Below are 16,084 nucleotides of genomic sequence, written 5' to 3' on the forward strand. Positions count from 1 at the left end.
GCTAGCTGGACGGACCCTCTGCTCCTTGCAACCAAACATACTGGCCTTTAGCAGTTTTAAGTCAAGATCACCGAGTGCTTTATAAAGAAATTCAGCTTATGTCAATAATGGAATCAGAGGAAGTTTTTGTGAGTTCATTCTGGTGAAGGCAAAACATCTCACATTGTTGTCAATAGTCTTCCACATTTGTTTACAAAGTTTAATATGGAAGAGAGGGTTATTTGTGCTGGCAAACACGGACATAAATTTTAGTAGAACACAGCAGCATGGTAAAAACAATATTCACATCCAATTAGGAAATTCATGGAGCAGAAATGAACTTGGAATTGGTGCTGGTGCACATATTTGAAAATAGAGATAAAACAAGCTGTAATGGTATATCAATTGAAATAGATATTGTACTTATTTGTATGTACACACATGCATGGAGAGTAATTACAACATTTTTTGTGGCAAAGATGATATTTAATAGAAAACATGTTTCAATATGGTAGCAGGGCCAGAACTAGGGGTAGGGGAGGAAGGTGTCCATCTCTGGGGCAAAGTTCAAGGGGGGTGTCTCCAAAAAATATAGTAGTCAAGACAAATAGTATATATATATATATATATTTTTTAATAGTTCTGTTTTTTTTTTTTTTTTTAAAGATTTTATTTATTTATTTGACAGACTGAGATCACAAGCAGGCAGACAGGCAGGCAGAGAGAAGGAGAGGAGGAAGCAGGCTCCCTGCAGAGCAGAGAGCCCGATGCGGGACTCGATCCCAGGACCCCGAGATCATGACCTGAGCCGAAGGCAGCGGCCCAACCCACTGAGCCACCCAGGCGCCCCCAAATAGTATATTTTTTAAAAGATTTTATTTATTTATTTGACAGAGAGAGAGAGAGAGATTACAAGTAGGCAGAACAGCAGGCGGGGGGAAGCAGGCTCCCTGCTGAGCAGAGAGCCTGCTGTGCAGCTCCATCCCAGGACCCTGAGATCATGACCTGAGCTGAAGGCAGAAGCTTAATCCACTGAGCCACCCAGGTGCCCCAACAAATAGTATTTTAAAAATCAGAATTAATGTAAAAATCCATGTGAAAAAATATCAATATTTTGAATAGACAGGATCAGGATTATCGATTTTTCCTTTTATCTCAGTCATCCAGTATGATTTGGTACAGCACTGAAAGCAAGATGTTTTGGTTTTGTTTTTGCTGTTTGCCCTCAGTCAGATTTTTTAATGTTTGAACCTTTGGAGAATTACCTTGTAAATCATTTTAAGTGTTTACAGTGGAATTTTGTGAGTCCTCTAAATTGTGTTCAGAAGAAACAAAGTCTTTAATCACAATGTTCCACAAGTGTGCCAAAAAACTCTGTAACTTTTAAAACTTGTATCAAATTTTAGGTATTATAAACAAAGCCTTGAGCAAATTTCAGTGATTTCACACTAGAAAACATTTACATTTATCCCTCCAAAGCGAGAGAGTTGTTGAATAAATTAGCTGATGGGACCTTAAATGGTGGCCAAGATTTAAATTAGGAATTCAGTAGTTTTTCTTTGACTTGTGGGAAGAATGTTTTGATGGAGTGCCTATTTTTAATTGGGCAAATTTATATTTTGTGCTTGAACTGCAGGGAAGACGGAAGGGCTGACATTTTGCGGCATCTGTGATTGGCAAAATATTAAAAAGAATTACAAAGTCAAGTTATGTGGTGAGTTTTATCTTCTCATCATATTTGTTAAAGAAAGATATTTTAAATGGAGGTTAAAAAGACACTACCTGTGAAAATATTTGGGCTTAAATAGTTGACCATTCCTATCTAAAGAAATTAGAAGTGAAAATATCCTTCAGTTGACAAAATTTGCTCAGAGCTTCCTAGGCATCTGCAGAGAAACTATATTCTTACTGAAGAGTATTCTTATTAAAAATATTGTGATTTCAACAATAGCCAAACTATAGAAAGAGCCCAAATGTCCATCGACTAATGAATGCATAAAAAAGTTGTGGTATGTGTGTATATAGTGGAATATTATGCAGCCATAAAAAAGAATGAACTCTTACCATTTACAACAATATGGATGGAGCTAGAGTGTATTATGCTAAGTGAAAAATAAGAAAGAGAAAGAAAGAAAATACCATATAATCTCACTTATATGTGGAATTTTTAAAAAAATTTATTTGACAGAGATCACAAGTAGGCAGAGAGGCAGGCAGAGAGAGAGAGGAAGGAAAGCAGGCTCCCTGTTGAGCAGAGAGCCCGATGCGGGGCTCGATTCCAGGATCATGACCTGAGCTGAAAGCAGAGGCTTTAACCCACTGAGCCAAAAAAGGAGAAAGGTATACAAGCCACTGAAGGTTGCTGGAGGGGAGGTGGGTGGGGGCTGAGCTAGGTGGCTGATGGGCATTAAGGAGGGCACTTGTGATGAGCACTGAGTGTTATATGTAAGTGATGAATCATTGACTTCTACCCCAGAAACCAATATTATACTCTATGTTAACTAAAATTTAAATTAAAAAAATATTGTGATCTACAGAGAAGAGTCTTCAAAGCAGATCAGCAATTCCCATTTTACTAATCCAAAAATATAATCTTGAAGATGATTATAGCAATTCTTTGAGAGAGGAAAAGGGAGACCATATATATATATACATATATATATATATTTTTTTATGAATAGATTTTTAAAAAATTAACATATAATGTGTTATTTGCCCCAGGAGTACAAGTCTGTGAATCGTCAGGCTTACACACTTCACAGCACTCAACATAGCATATACCTTCCCCAATGTCCATAACCCAACCACCCTATCCCTACCCTCCTACCGCCCAGCAACCCTCAGTTTCATTTATGAAATTAAGAGTTTTCTTATGGTTTGTCTCCCTCCCAATTCCATCTTGTTTCATTTTTTCCTTCCCTACCTCCCAACCCCCCCATTTTGCCTCTCAAATTCCTCATATCAGGGAACTCATATGATAATTGTCTTTCTCTGATTGAGTTACTTGGCTCAGCATAATGTCCTCTAGTTCCATCCAGGTCTTTGCAAATGGTAAGATTTCATTTCTTTTGATAGCTGCATAGTATTCCATTGTATATCTATACCATATCTTCTTTATCCATTCATCTGTTGATGGACATCTAGGTTCTTTCCATAGTTTGGCTATTGTGGACATTGCTGCTATAAACATTCAGGTGCACATGCCCCTTCAGATCACTACATTTGTATCTTTAGGGTAAATACCCAGTAGTGCGATTGCTGGGTCATAGGGTAGCTCTATTTTCGACTTTTGGGGAAACCTCCATGCTCTTTTCCAGAGTGGTTGCACCAGCGTGCATTCCCACCAACAGTGTAGAGGGTTCCCCTTTCTCCGCATCCTCGCCAGCATCTGTCATTTCCTGACTTGTTAATTTTAGCCATTCTGATTGGTGTGAGGTTGTATCTCTTTGTGGTTTTGATTTGTATTTCCTTGATGCCAAGTGATGTGGAGCAGTTTTTCCTGTGTCTGTTGGCCATCTGGATGTCTTCTTTGCAGAAATGTCTGTTCATGTCCTCTGCCCATTTCTTGATTGGATTATTTGTTCTTTGGGTGGTGAGTTTGATGAGTTCTTTATAGATTTTGAATACTAGCCCTTTTACGTCATTTGCAAATATCTTCTCCCATTCTGTCAGTTGTCTTTGGTTTTATTGACTGTTTCCTTTGCTGTGCAAAAGCTTTTGATCTTGATGAAGTCCCAATAGTTCATTTTTGCCCTTGCTTCCCTTGCTTTTGGCAATGTTTCTAGGAAGAATTTGCTGCGATTGAGGTCGAAGAGGTTGCTGCCTGTGTAGGAGACCATATTTAAAAAAAAAACAACAACACATATTCTTTAGAAAAATACCAGTAACATGATATTAGAAACAGATGTGCCTAAGAAATTGATTGAAGTATGCGCATATATACCAAAGTTCTTCTTTTTGTTACTTTAATGCTCAGATAATAAATACTGTAAGTTGCTAACAATTTAATGTATATATGAAATAACAATTTAATGTTTCTTAAAAATAAATTTTCAACGTGAGAATAGCTTTATATTGGCTGAAAAATTGCAAAGATGGTACAGAGACCTTCCATGTACCTCCTCACCCAGCTCCCCCCCATACTGACATCATACACTCGTGTGGTATATTTTTTATCATTAATGAACCAATATTGGTGCATTCTTATTAATTAAAGACCCTGCTTCATTCACATTTCCTTCACTTTGGCCTTCTTTTTTCTTTTCCAGGATCTCCTCCAGGCTGTCGCACTAAATTTAGTTGTGAAGTCTCCTTAGGCTCTTCTTGGCAGTGACAGCTTTTCAGCCTTCTTGTTTTCGACGACCTTGACAGTTTGGGGGATTACTGGTCAGGTACGCCTCTCCTGGACTTTGCTGTTTTTCTCAAGCTTAGACCAGGGTTATGAGTTTTGGGGAGGAAGACCAGAGGTCAAGCGTCTTTCTCATCATACTTATCAGCATACACTGTTCATGTTGGCCTTGATCCCGTCAGCTGTCTCCACGGGTATGCTACTCTTCTCACGGTTTCTCCACCATGCCTTCTGGGGGGAAGCCATTAGGTATAACCTCCACTGAAGGCTAGGGGCCTGTGCCCTTCTTTCCTGAGCCCAGAGCATCTGCATGAGTTATTTGGAATTCTTTCACACCGGTGACTTGTCTCGTCTCCCGCATTTATTTATTCATTCAAGCATTGATTTATAGCACCATGGCCCCATGGATATGTATTTTATACGTCGGGTTATAATCTGATACTTTTTTATTTTGTTGCTTAAACTGTCCCAGCTCTGCCCTTTTGAAGCTCTTTCAGTTGGCTCCTGTGTCTTTTTGACGTAACCCTCATTGTGAGGTTTTTGTGGGAGCGTTCGGACTGGAGCATTTTAGACACTTTGGCAATTATAGTTTATATGTTGATTTCTTTGTTTTTGAGGAAGGGAAATTAGGTGTAAAAGTCTCTAGCCTGAGATTTAGTTCCTATTCTTGAAGGATGGCTGGAGACCAGTCCTTCAGGCTGGCTCCCTCTCCAAGGCCCTGGGCCCATGGCCTGGGATGCCTGTCAACAAGAGTTCTGGGGCTAAACGGATGGAAGCACAGCTCCAGACCTGGGCTATTTTCCTCCCCTCCCCAGGGAATGGGGAGCTTTGGAGGAGAACTTCGAGGAAGGCCTAGCCTAAGCCAAGGAATGGGTCCCCAGGCATGCCCTTCCCAGAAACAAGGCAGTATGGGTGACCCCTGGGGCCTGCCCCCAGCTCCCAGCTCCCACGATCACTTGCTTCAGAATCTTGGGCAAGCCTCTTAACCTTTGTGAGCTTTGGATTCCTGACCTGTAAAATGCCTCCCTCGTGGGGTCCGTGCGAGGGTTAAGGGGCATAATGTGTGTGAAGGGTGTAGAACCCTGATGAGGAAGGTAGGCAGCCCATCAGTGATAGCTTGCTGCTACTGTGTTTTGCAATGACTAACAAACTGTTTCAAGGGGCACCTCGGTTTTGAAAATAAATGGTGCAGTTATAAAGGCAGATGGGTTTGCAGTATGTAAAACCCTCAACCTCAGCCAAACTAGGCTGGGGACGGCGATGGTGCCCAGAAATGTGACCAAATAACTTGCTGTGAATAGACACCATGACCCTGCCCTAGGTCTGTGGGAGGAGGAGCTCCTTAAAGAGCAGTTGAATGGGGGTGATTGCTGAGGGGGGTCCGGGGCCACCTTCCCCACCTAGGCCAACCCTGGGAAGACATGGATGGGAGGGTATGCCAGCACCGCCCTTCTCCATCATGGGATTCCCCAGCCCTCGCCTCTACCCTGCTCCCCGCTGGGAGGGAAGTGGCCACCTCACTGGCTGCAGCTGGGCCTCAGAGAGAGGCTTCTCAGGAATGGGGGTGGATGGCAGCTGTTGCTTGGCTGTGCTGGAATACTATGAGCCTGGGGGAGCCGTAGCTACTGGTACCCAGCCCTGCAGGGTCTGTATACGCCCTTCCCCATACACACCCATGCTTCTGGGCACATACATGCTTCTGGGCACACACACCCACATGCTGTCACTCTCCCTGCCTGTGCTTCCATGCACTCACACTAACCACAGGAGGTAGGAGGAAGAAAGACCCCAACAGACACGCACATCCTAATTGCAAAATCTGTGACAATGTTACCTTTCACGGCCAAAGGAGACTTTGCAAATGTGCTGAAGGATTTTGAGATGGGGAGAGTCGCCGGCATTTTGCAGGTGGGCCCAGTATAATCACAGGCCTCTTTATAAAGGAAAGAAGGAGGCAGGAGAGAGATTTGGTGTTGACTCTGAAGATAGGAGACGAGGCCCCAAGCCCAGGAGTGCAGGCAGCCTCTGGGAGCGGGAAAAGACTGGGAAACAGATTCTCTTCTGGCCTCCAGAAGGACACAGCCCTTCTGACCTGTTTTGGACTTCTTACCTCCAGAACTGTAAAATAATAAATTTGTTGCTGGTTGAAGCCCCTATGGTTTAAACACCATTAAAAGTCTTCATGCACGTTGTGTATATGGCATCAAGATCAAGAAATAGAATGTTGCCAGCACCCCCGAAACAGTAATCATTCATATATTACCTTCTTGGTTTCTGGTTCATTCAGAAACCACTGCACGTCACCTTCGGGATTTTTCTTGAACTTATTTACTCAACGTTTTTCTTGATTCACATCTTTTTCTTTTTCCTTTTCTTTCTTTTTTTTTCTAATTTTATTTATTTATATGACAGAGAGAGAGATCATAAGTAGGCAGAGAGGCAGGCGGGGGAGGGGGTGGCGGGAAACTGGCTCCTTGCTGAGCAGAGAGCCTGATGCAGGGCTCAATCCCAGGACCCTGAGATCATGACCTGAGCTGAAGGCAGAGGCTTAACCCACTGAGCCACCCAGGCTCCCCCCTCTTGATTCACATCTTTACTTAACTGAATCTATTTGAAAAGAAACTTTCTATCACTTTGTTGAAAATTAAAAACTACTAATAAGAGCCATTATTTATGGGAGCCTGGATTGGCTTAGTCCCCTAAGCGTCTATCTTCGGCTCAGGTCATGATCCTAGGGTCCTGGGATCGAGTCTCACTTCGGGCTCTCTTCTCAGTGGGGAGCCGACTTCTCCCTCTCCCTGTGCCCCTCATGCCTGCTTGTGCGCTCTCTCTCCCCACGTCTTTCAAATGATTACATAAAATATTGATGGCAAGTATTCTATTTGAAGGCAAGTATAAAGATAATTGTTACTTAAATTCTAGGCAGACCCTCCTCCTTGCTACCTACTCTGCACCTGACAGTTGTTTTCTTTATTAAAAGGGGGAATTAGCGGAGGATTTGACAGGTGGTAAGGACTGACTTGCACCAGACCCAGGCTTTCACTTGTATCTAATCATGAGGCTTGGGTCATAAATGAAAAAGAACATTAGATAATGTTACTTAATACGAAATCGGCCTCCCCTTGGCCCCCACCCCGCACTTAATGTCCCAGGCCACCAGCATGTCCCAGCCCCACACCTCACGAAGGAACCAGGTGGAGGGGGGCACTGAAGTGTGACTCCTCTCAGAATGGCCTGCCCCTCACTAGCTGTGGAAGCTCAGATGGGTGACTTAGCCTCTCTGAGCCAATAGTTTCTTCACTGGCAAAGGACAAAGATAGTCATTATTTGTGGTAGCCATGTTCTTGAAAGCAGCTGGGAACACCAAACCAGCAAAAACTGAACCCTTATTCTAGGGAAAATACAGCGTTAGTTTTCTGCAAGCCTCTGGTTGCATTTTCGTCAGTTGATCAATGTGTAGCCTTGTTTTATGTGGGTTACTGTTTAGACAGCTTATTTAATATAAATGATGGATTCATTAACAAAAGGACGCTCATCTGATATGCTGATTTTCTCTGGAAGGCACACGGTAGCCTTTTTGCACCTAGAACAACACTTGACAGAACTTCGACACTAAATTTCGGGCCAACTTAAATAGTGAAATCCCCAGTAAAAAACACAAAAATTTGAAAAGTGTGGCTCTAAATAGACTGCAGAAAGGCCACTTGTTTGCAGTGTGAGACTATAAAGCAGGGTGTCACCTTGTTGAACTTCATCTGGGAACGTGGGAATAGGGGCACTCAAATTTTTTGCCACATTGCGCATGTCTATAAACGATCCTGAAAGACAAGGAGTATTGATTGGGGGGTTCAAGACATTTCATTGAGCAGGTGAATGAGTAATTATGGAATCAGTGAAAACTGGGACTGACCTCTTTGGGTTGACCCAAGGGTTAACAAAGTAAGAGAAAGAGGCCCTACTATGAGGCTTGCCACACAGTAGGTCCTCAGTCCATGGTCATTGTCACTGCTCTTTTTCCACTATTCCCTGGCTCTGTGACTTCAGCACATCAGACTCTGGGACAGTGAGGTGCTTTCAGAACAGGTGCTGTGAGGCTGGGTGACAGGAGGGAGGCGGAAGGGTACAGCACTGAGCTGGTGCTCAGAACTATTGCCGAATCTGAGTTGAATTTCCTGCAGCACCTGTAGTTCCGTTCTGAGAGGTCATGGCTATCCCCCTCCTGAGACAAGGACAGCTGAGCATATGCGGGAAAGCAGGACAGGCTGGACCACCAGTGTGAGGGGAGAGATGCCCTCACACTGTGCCGGCCCTGGCACCTACCTCGAAGGATTTTCTATAAAGGCATGTTGGGCCTGGGTGCTGGAGGAAAGCAAAGCACAGGCATGGGATTTGATGTTTAGGGTAGAAGGGAGCCATGGAGGTCTGTGGAGCAGGGCTGTGATCAGAATGGAGAGGGTGTTTAGAATGCAGCTCTGGAACTAATTAGTATGGAGGAGGCGCCTAGAAACAAGGCTGGGGGGAGCCTGCCTGATGGGTGGTGAAGGCCAAGGGAAGGGAGCTGCCACCCAGTCCGGGGTCTTTCGGAGCCCCTACTGCTTCCTGTTCTGTGGCTGCGGTTCACTCAAGGAACCCCCTGACATGGGTATAGTGAGTGCTGTGGGCCCTGCCCCTCTCCCTAGGGCTTCATCTGCTGAAGCCGCCAAGCGTGCAGGGCTCCCCAGTGCTCGGCAACCTTTCCTCCGCTCGCTGAATTTTTCATTAAGAAAAATGGTCACCAAAGAGCAGCGGCTGGGTAAAGTTTCACCAGCACTGCATGGGAGATGAAGGAGCCAGACCCAAAAGTGTGCTCAAGTGTGACGCGGCCTCCCTCTTCGGTCTCCTGCACACACACACGAGCGTGTAACAGCCCCGAGGATCCAGGCAAGTGCACACCAACGTCAGCACTGTCCTAGTAGTGCTTAACACACACAAGGATGACGTGTGCCACAGCCACGGGCTGACACAGGACGCGTTATAACGTGAGGCTTGGGAGTCGGGCAGTGGCTTGAATCCACACTCCAAAACTTCCCAGGCAAGAAACTTAACCTTTCCGTGCCTCAGTGTTCTCATCTGTAAAATGGGGGTTACTTAATAGAACCTCCCTCAGATGTCTGTTGGGAGGGTTTGATGCGATCACTGACGCATAGTGCTTAGCAAGGGGCCTGGCACGCCATCTGCGCTCCATCAGTGTTCGTTTCGTGAACATTCTTAAGGAGAAGCTCACTAAAATGGAGTCAGGAGGTCGGGCAGGCGGAGCTCGCAAGTCTTACCACTCATAGCCGATTGAAAATCCAACAGGAAGCCAGGGAGCATGCAGGTGGATGCAATTTTACTACCCCAGTGGTAGGGAGAAAGGCTTTCCTTGCCTCCCCAGAGCCCTGCCAAAGAGAGACTGTCTTGCTCAGCCAATGAGAAGCCGCTATACTTCAACTCCCAGTCTACTCCAATGGGCTCTTTGTTTACAACCTTTCAACCCCACCCCTGCCTCTATAAAAGGGTATTCCTCCTAGTTGGTCTGTAGCTGTACCTGTAGGATTGCCACGGTTAACTGTTTCCGATTGCAGTTCTCTGCTATGCCCGAATAAACCCATCGTCTTCTGGTAAACTAACTGGCAGTTTGATTTTTAAGGTTAGCAGCCATTATCATTTCTTGGGTTTGGCGGTATGGACACACACCCCATAGACCAGTTCCTAAACTTCTGATTTCCCCTATTTCACAACCTCTATGTGGGGTAGGGCTTAAGGCGAGGGCCTTAGGTTTATTCAAGCAGCTTTTGACCACTTACTTTAAAATTGTGCACAGTGAACCGATTCTCACTTGGACAATGGTATTTCTAACACTTTAGGGGCTGACCCAAAAACTTTAATTAGAAAATCCTAATGGGGGCATCTGGGTGGCTGAGTCATTAAGCATTTGCATTTGGCTCAGGTCGTGATCCCAGGGTCCTGGCATTGAGTCCCACGTTGGGCTCCTTGCTCAGCGGGAAGCCTGCTTCTCCCTCTCCCCATGCTTGTGTTCCCTCTCTTGCTATTTCTGTCAAATAAATAAATAAAATTAAAAAAAAAAAAAAAAAAAGAACCCTAATGGACGGGCACCGGGGTGGCTTAGTTGATGAAGCCTGGGACTCTTGATTTTGGCCTGTTCTGATCTCAGGATCCTAAGATCAAGCCCCAGGTGGGCTCAGCAGGGAGTCTGCTTGAGATTCATTCTCTTTGCCCCTCCCTCTGCTAACACACACTCTCTCAAATAAATAAATCTTAAGGGGGGAAAAAAAAAAGACCACAAAAGAAGAAAATCCTAATGGAGAAGAGGAGGAGAAAGGGGTAAGAGAGGAAGGGGAAGTGTGGAGGGTGACCCATTTCAGATTTTGGCCCTTCCTGAGGCCAGCTGCATCTCCCTGGGCCCCTCCTAAAGCACATTCATAGCCTTCCAGCAGATTCCCCTTTTGATTAAATAGCTTTGGTTGGATTCTCTTACTAATGCTGCCAATACTAGTTCAGAGCCCGGTAAATGAGACACGGCCCTCCCTTCCTAGAGCTCAGCCAAGTGCAGGGATAGGCAGGCGAACAGTCCATAACCGTCCCCTTTGAGAAGTGGAGGGAAAAGTGTTTCTCCAAGGAAATGGTCTCTGAGGTGAAGAAGGGAGGAGGAGACAGTAGCCCCAGCAGGGGGTCATCAGACACTTCTAGGAGAGTCTGGCATATGCTATGCACCGACATCCATATGTGTACCTTTATACCTGTCATAAACGTTAACCATCTCTGCTGCTGAAGAGCTTCATAGTCCCCATGCATTTCCCCGCACATGGTCTAAGTGGGGACAGTGTTATTCCTCCCTTCCCAAGGGCAGAGATGAGTCTCAGATGGGCCTACCTTTTCCTTCCAGCAGACTCCAGGAAGTACTCAGAACCTAGAACCCGAGGCTGAGGCATCAGTGAAACGTCCATCAAGAGGACAGGAGGCAGAAGCACCTGTGTCCTCCACGGAGGTGTTGAGAACCAAGGAAACCAGGTTCTGGGGCAGTGGGAAACCTCTGGAGTTGGGGGTGGTGATGGGAGACTTGGGGATGGGCAGAGGGGATGCTGACAGCCAGTACCAAGCCTAGGGCAGAGCTGGGCCTGCAGGACACATGAGGGAGATGCTTTGGGCTTTTGGCCTTGCTGGGCGCTGAGAGCATCTGTTTGAATACAGTGCCCTTGGGGGTGCTCGGAAGGCACTGGATGCCAGGGGGAGCTTTGATGGCCTACTGCATTTACCTAGCGACACAGCCCAGTCCCCTGTGCCTGGCCCTAACTTAAAAATATTTACATCAACATCTTGGGGAGAGAGAGAGATGGAGACAAAAAGGGAGAAGGCGAGTGCTTGGCGCCACACCAGATACACAGCACCGTCTCATTTCATGCTTTCAACCAGCCTGTGAGGCAAATTTCTTATTCTCCTTTTTCAGATGAGGAAAGAAAGAGTCAAAGAGATGATGCCTCAGGCCTCAGGTCACACAGGTAGCAAGTAGCAACAGAGCCAACCTTGTTACAAAGGAACCACTCCAGCCTAGCGTTTGTCTAGCCAGCAGACCTATGGTCTGAAACTCAGCCTGTGCTGTGGGAGGGAGCAGTGTGCCTGCAGACAGCCAGGAGAGAGGTCAGGGAGCTTGTCAAATCCATCTTCTGGCAAGAGCCCCGTTCCCCACCTCCACCTCCCTTCCTGGCACTTACTCACTCCTGGTTTACACAGACTCCTAACAAAGGGCCCCTGTGGGGAAAGAGTGCTGGTCCAGCAATAGTCATTAGCATCTCTCTGTGTCTCTTCCCTTATCTGTAAAATTGAGATGAAAAAAGAAGTGCTTCAGGAAGGAGGGTTTTCTTCCAGTCAGAAAACCTTAAAGTCGTGGTGCCCTTCCTAGAATGCTGTGACACTTGGACATACGTCGTTCCATGGTACAAGAGCACATTTATGGAAGAAAATGTAACTACCTATCATGTCTTTGGGATAGTGTATCTTTAAAAAAAACCTACATGTAGAGCTTAAAATCGAGAGAATGCCTCCCTTATTTATTTTGAGACTTTATGGGAAAGTCTCGCTCTGTGATGTTTCAGGCAAGACACCCAGGTCCAGCTCGTCCACAGGTACCAGTTGGAGAAGCCCTGGGCTGGGGATGGGAGACTGGCATTCCAGCCCCTGGCTGGCCATCACCTTGAGGTTTGCCTTTGGACCAGTCACTCACCTGCTCTGGGCTTCTGTTCTCCGTGGATGCAGAGAGGGCATGAGGGTGGATCAGAGGTCATCTGGGGGCCTTTTTAGTGCCAACCTTCAAGGATGGACTGGATTCCTATCTGCCAGTGTCATTCTCAGGATCGTCCTGGGCCATGGTCAGACGTGAGGTCATCCTCCCCTGCGGTTCTCCATCTGTCCATCTGTGCCTCTACTCCCGCCCAGTGGAAACCATACGTGGGAGCTCTTTGGGCCAAGGAAAGGCTGCTCTTTCCCCTCACCTGAGACCCCGTCTCCCCAGTCTAGAGTCTCAAACCCCTGAACAATTGTCTGGGGGGGATCCAGGCTATTAAAGTAATTTACATAGTAATTAACAAGGTTCCATCAGCTGATTCCTGGAGCCAGAACACTCTGCCTCCATTTCCCTTTAGGGGTCCACATCCCAGGCTGGGACTGGGGTTTGGCTGGTGAGGCAGCGAGGGGAGGAATTTTCCATGCTCACGTGTTCCAGCTCCATACCCAGGGATGAGAAACAATGCCTGTGCGAGGGCCCCAGCTGGCTGGGTAATGAGGTCTGGGGCAAAGAGGTGCCCCGTGAGCATGCAGGGGCCTAAAGCCCCAAGAAAAAAAGGCAACCACGAGTCTCACAGCCATGTGTCTGTTCTCCAGACCAGGGCCCAGCGCCTCTCAGAACGCCTATTTCAAAATGACATGAGATTTCTCGTGTTAGGGCCCCCTAACAGCAAATTTTATGTAAAACTATAAGGAATGTAAAACTACCCTGGTTATCAGCTTTGAGCCTCTCAGCAGTCCTGTGAGGGAGACACTGTCTTCTCCATCATGGGGTTGAGAAAATTGAGGCCCGGTGCAGTGACTGGCCCAGGGCTGCTCAGCCTGGGAGTAGCAGAGTGGGACCCAGCTCTCCCCACGTGGCCAGTGGCTTCTAAACAGCTCCGGGGCGTCCCAGGGTGCTCTCAGAGTGATTTGCCTCAAGGATCAGGGGTTGTTGAGAAGACTCTATCCACAAATACTCCCCTCTTCAGGGCAGCTGTTTACCTGCTGGACTTCTAGGGAGGGTTTTGTTTGAATTCCACAGCTAGAAAAGCTTTGAAAACCACTGTACTTGCATAGAACTGTCCCAAGAAGGAACCTGTTATAGGGTGACTTCACTGTGTGTCTCTAGTTATGAATGGAATCTATGCCATGGTGGCCTAATTGACTCTCTTAGGCTCTGATTGGTGGTCCCAACTCCCTGGCCTTTGGTGACCCCATCAGGCTCCTAGTAGCTGGGGGAAATGGGCGATTCTGGGGTCTCCACAAGCTTGGAGTGATTTTCCTACTCTTAGTCATGTAGCACTCATTTGTAGAGCTGTTAGTGCTCTGAAGATCTGAGCATAAAAAGAAAATGAGCCTGAGCCCTGCCCTCAGAGACCTTTGGGGAGACCTAACACAGACTCATCAGCAGTGGTTCCCCGTAGACCACGTTCTGGTTGCGGTGGTGGAGGTTGTTCCAGATCCCATGGAAGGGAATGAGCAGGGGACTCCTGGTGGCCAGAACAGGGTGTATGTTCAAGAAGGCTACATAGAATTGGAGAAGGCTGGTCTGCTTTGAAGAAGAGGAGTTTGCTGGTGGGAAGGGAGGGAAGCACATTCTAGCTGAAGGGAACATATGAGGGCTGAAGGGAACATAGGAGGGCAGAGGGCATCTGTGTGGTTTAATTGGGTACATGGGACAGAGTGGAAGCAGGGGGAGGGAGGGCTGGTGAGGTTGGCAGCAGCCAGGACCAGGAGCCCAGGGAAGGGGCCATGGCCCTTGGGCCCTGTTACTGCCACCCCCTCTCTGGTTTTCTCCACAGGGCCCTTCCCCTTGGGGCACCCTAAGGAACAGCATAGGCTGTGGGTAGGGGTCTGTGGGGGTTTATTTGCCTGGGAGAATCCCCGCATCGGTGCCCCCGCTTCTGTGCTCTCCCCGACTCTGGGTCACAACTCCTAGGTCTTGCCCCTGGCTGGAGGTGGGGCCAGTGAGGCTCAGCAGGCTGCTTTCTGGAGATCTGGGGAAGAGGGTGAAAGTCACACCAGTGGGACAGCAGCTTCTCCCTGGGGACCTCAGTTGCCCCTTCTGCACCATAATGTGGTTGTTGCAGATGGTGGGTGCGACTCTTCTGGGCTGGAGTCCTCCTTTACAATCAAGGAACGTGTTTTAGTTTGGCTCCTCCCAGGAGTGGAGCCTGGAACAGGATTTGAGTGCAAGTTCTTCATTTCGGAGGTGGTCTCAGGAAGCAGCGGTAGGGATGTGAGAGGTGGAAGGAAGGGGTAGAACACAGGGTGCTTGACGGGCAGAGGACCCCTGGGGGCAGCTGGGGCTCCATGCCACTGGAGAGGCTGTGAACACGCGCCTTCAGAGCTGTCCTGTTCAAGGGGACAGGAAGGCCAGTCTTCACACCCCCCACTCCTGTCACTGTTTTGTTGAGGGCTGTTTCTGAGGGCCAGAGTGCCCCCTCTTCTGGCCTATCCCACGTTGGGTGTGCCATCCTCCTGCAGCCCGAGAAGGTCTTCAGGCCGAGTGATGGAGTCTGGCAATAAGAAGCCGTTGGGATGAAGGCAATGGTGTGTAGTGAACAGTACTTTCAATAGGAAGGTTGGCCAGGCACGGAGAGCATCCTCTTTAGAAATCAAAACCAGAGGGACCGAAGTGACTTCCTCTGGGTCACATAGCACATCAGCAGCAGGCTGAACAGAGAAGCCAAGCCTCAGGGCTCGTCCCCTAGGGCTCTTTCTGCCATCACTTGCCTTTCCCTCCACCCCCCATGTTGCCAGGTCTCCAGATCATCCTTGCCCCTCCTTCCACACATGGGGTAATAAGAAAATTTTGGTAGCACATGGAAATGTATCTTGAAAAAACACCAGATGGCTCTTCTCTAGAAGGCTTTGAGCCCTTCCCGGAAAAAGCCTTATCGCCTCCATCTTTGTACCCGTCCTCGACCCAGTGCCCCACACTCAGCAGGACCTCAGCATACCAAAGCTCAACTGATGCTTTGGCCATCTTGGCATGGAGAATCGGGGCAATTCCTTGGCCTTTCTGACTCTGTTTTCTCATTTGGAAACTGGGCATATTGTGCCTCCTCTGCTGACTTCCATGGGTTGTCCTGTTGGATATTCAGTGTAGTGCCTGGTACGTAGTAGGTGCTCCACAAATGTCTGTGCTGGTGAAGAACGTTTGGGAAACTGCATGCGGCTCTCACCCCACCGGGAAGGGGCAGTCACGGTGGTTAGCCGGCAAGAATGCTTTATGAGTCAAAGGATCCGCGCCTGCGGTCGGTTGCGTCTCGCCCCCTCCCTCCCGCACATTCCCTCCGTCCCCGAAGCTCATGAGTCAGGTTTTCCACCTCCTGCCTCCTGCGATTTCACTGCTGCCTGCCAGCCAAGCTGTTTTGCAGACCCAAGTTGGTAATGACAGATTCCTCTCTCCTGGCCCTCCACTGGCGAAACCGCGGAAAGTATTTGAAACAC

At 47.5% G+C, this 16,084-nt stretch overlaps 1 long non-coding RNA gene across 1 annotated transcript; it reads left to right on the forward strand.

Annotated features, from left to right (window-relative positions):
* The first annotated feature begins 866 nt into the window (after positions 1–866).
* Positions 867–11,494, forward strand: LOC131835231 (uncharacterized). The gene is made up of 3 exons (XR_009355114.1): positions 867–1,693; positions 4,248–4,370; positions 11,256–11,494. It is a non-coding gene; the product is annotated as an uncharacterized LOC131835231 (long non-coding RNA).
* Positions 11,495–16,084: the final 4,590 nt, after the last annotated feature.

Source organism: Mustela lutreola, chromosome 7, assembly GCF_030435805.1.
Source record: "Mustela lutreola isolate mMusLut2 chromosome 7, mMusLut2.pri, whole genome shotgun sequence".
NCBI classification, from domain to species: domain Eukaryota; kingdom Metazoa; phylum Chordata; class Mammalia; order Carnivora; family Mustelidae; genus Mustela; species Mustela lutreola.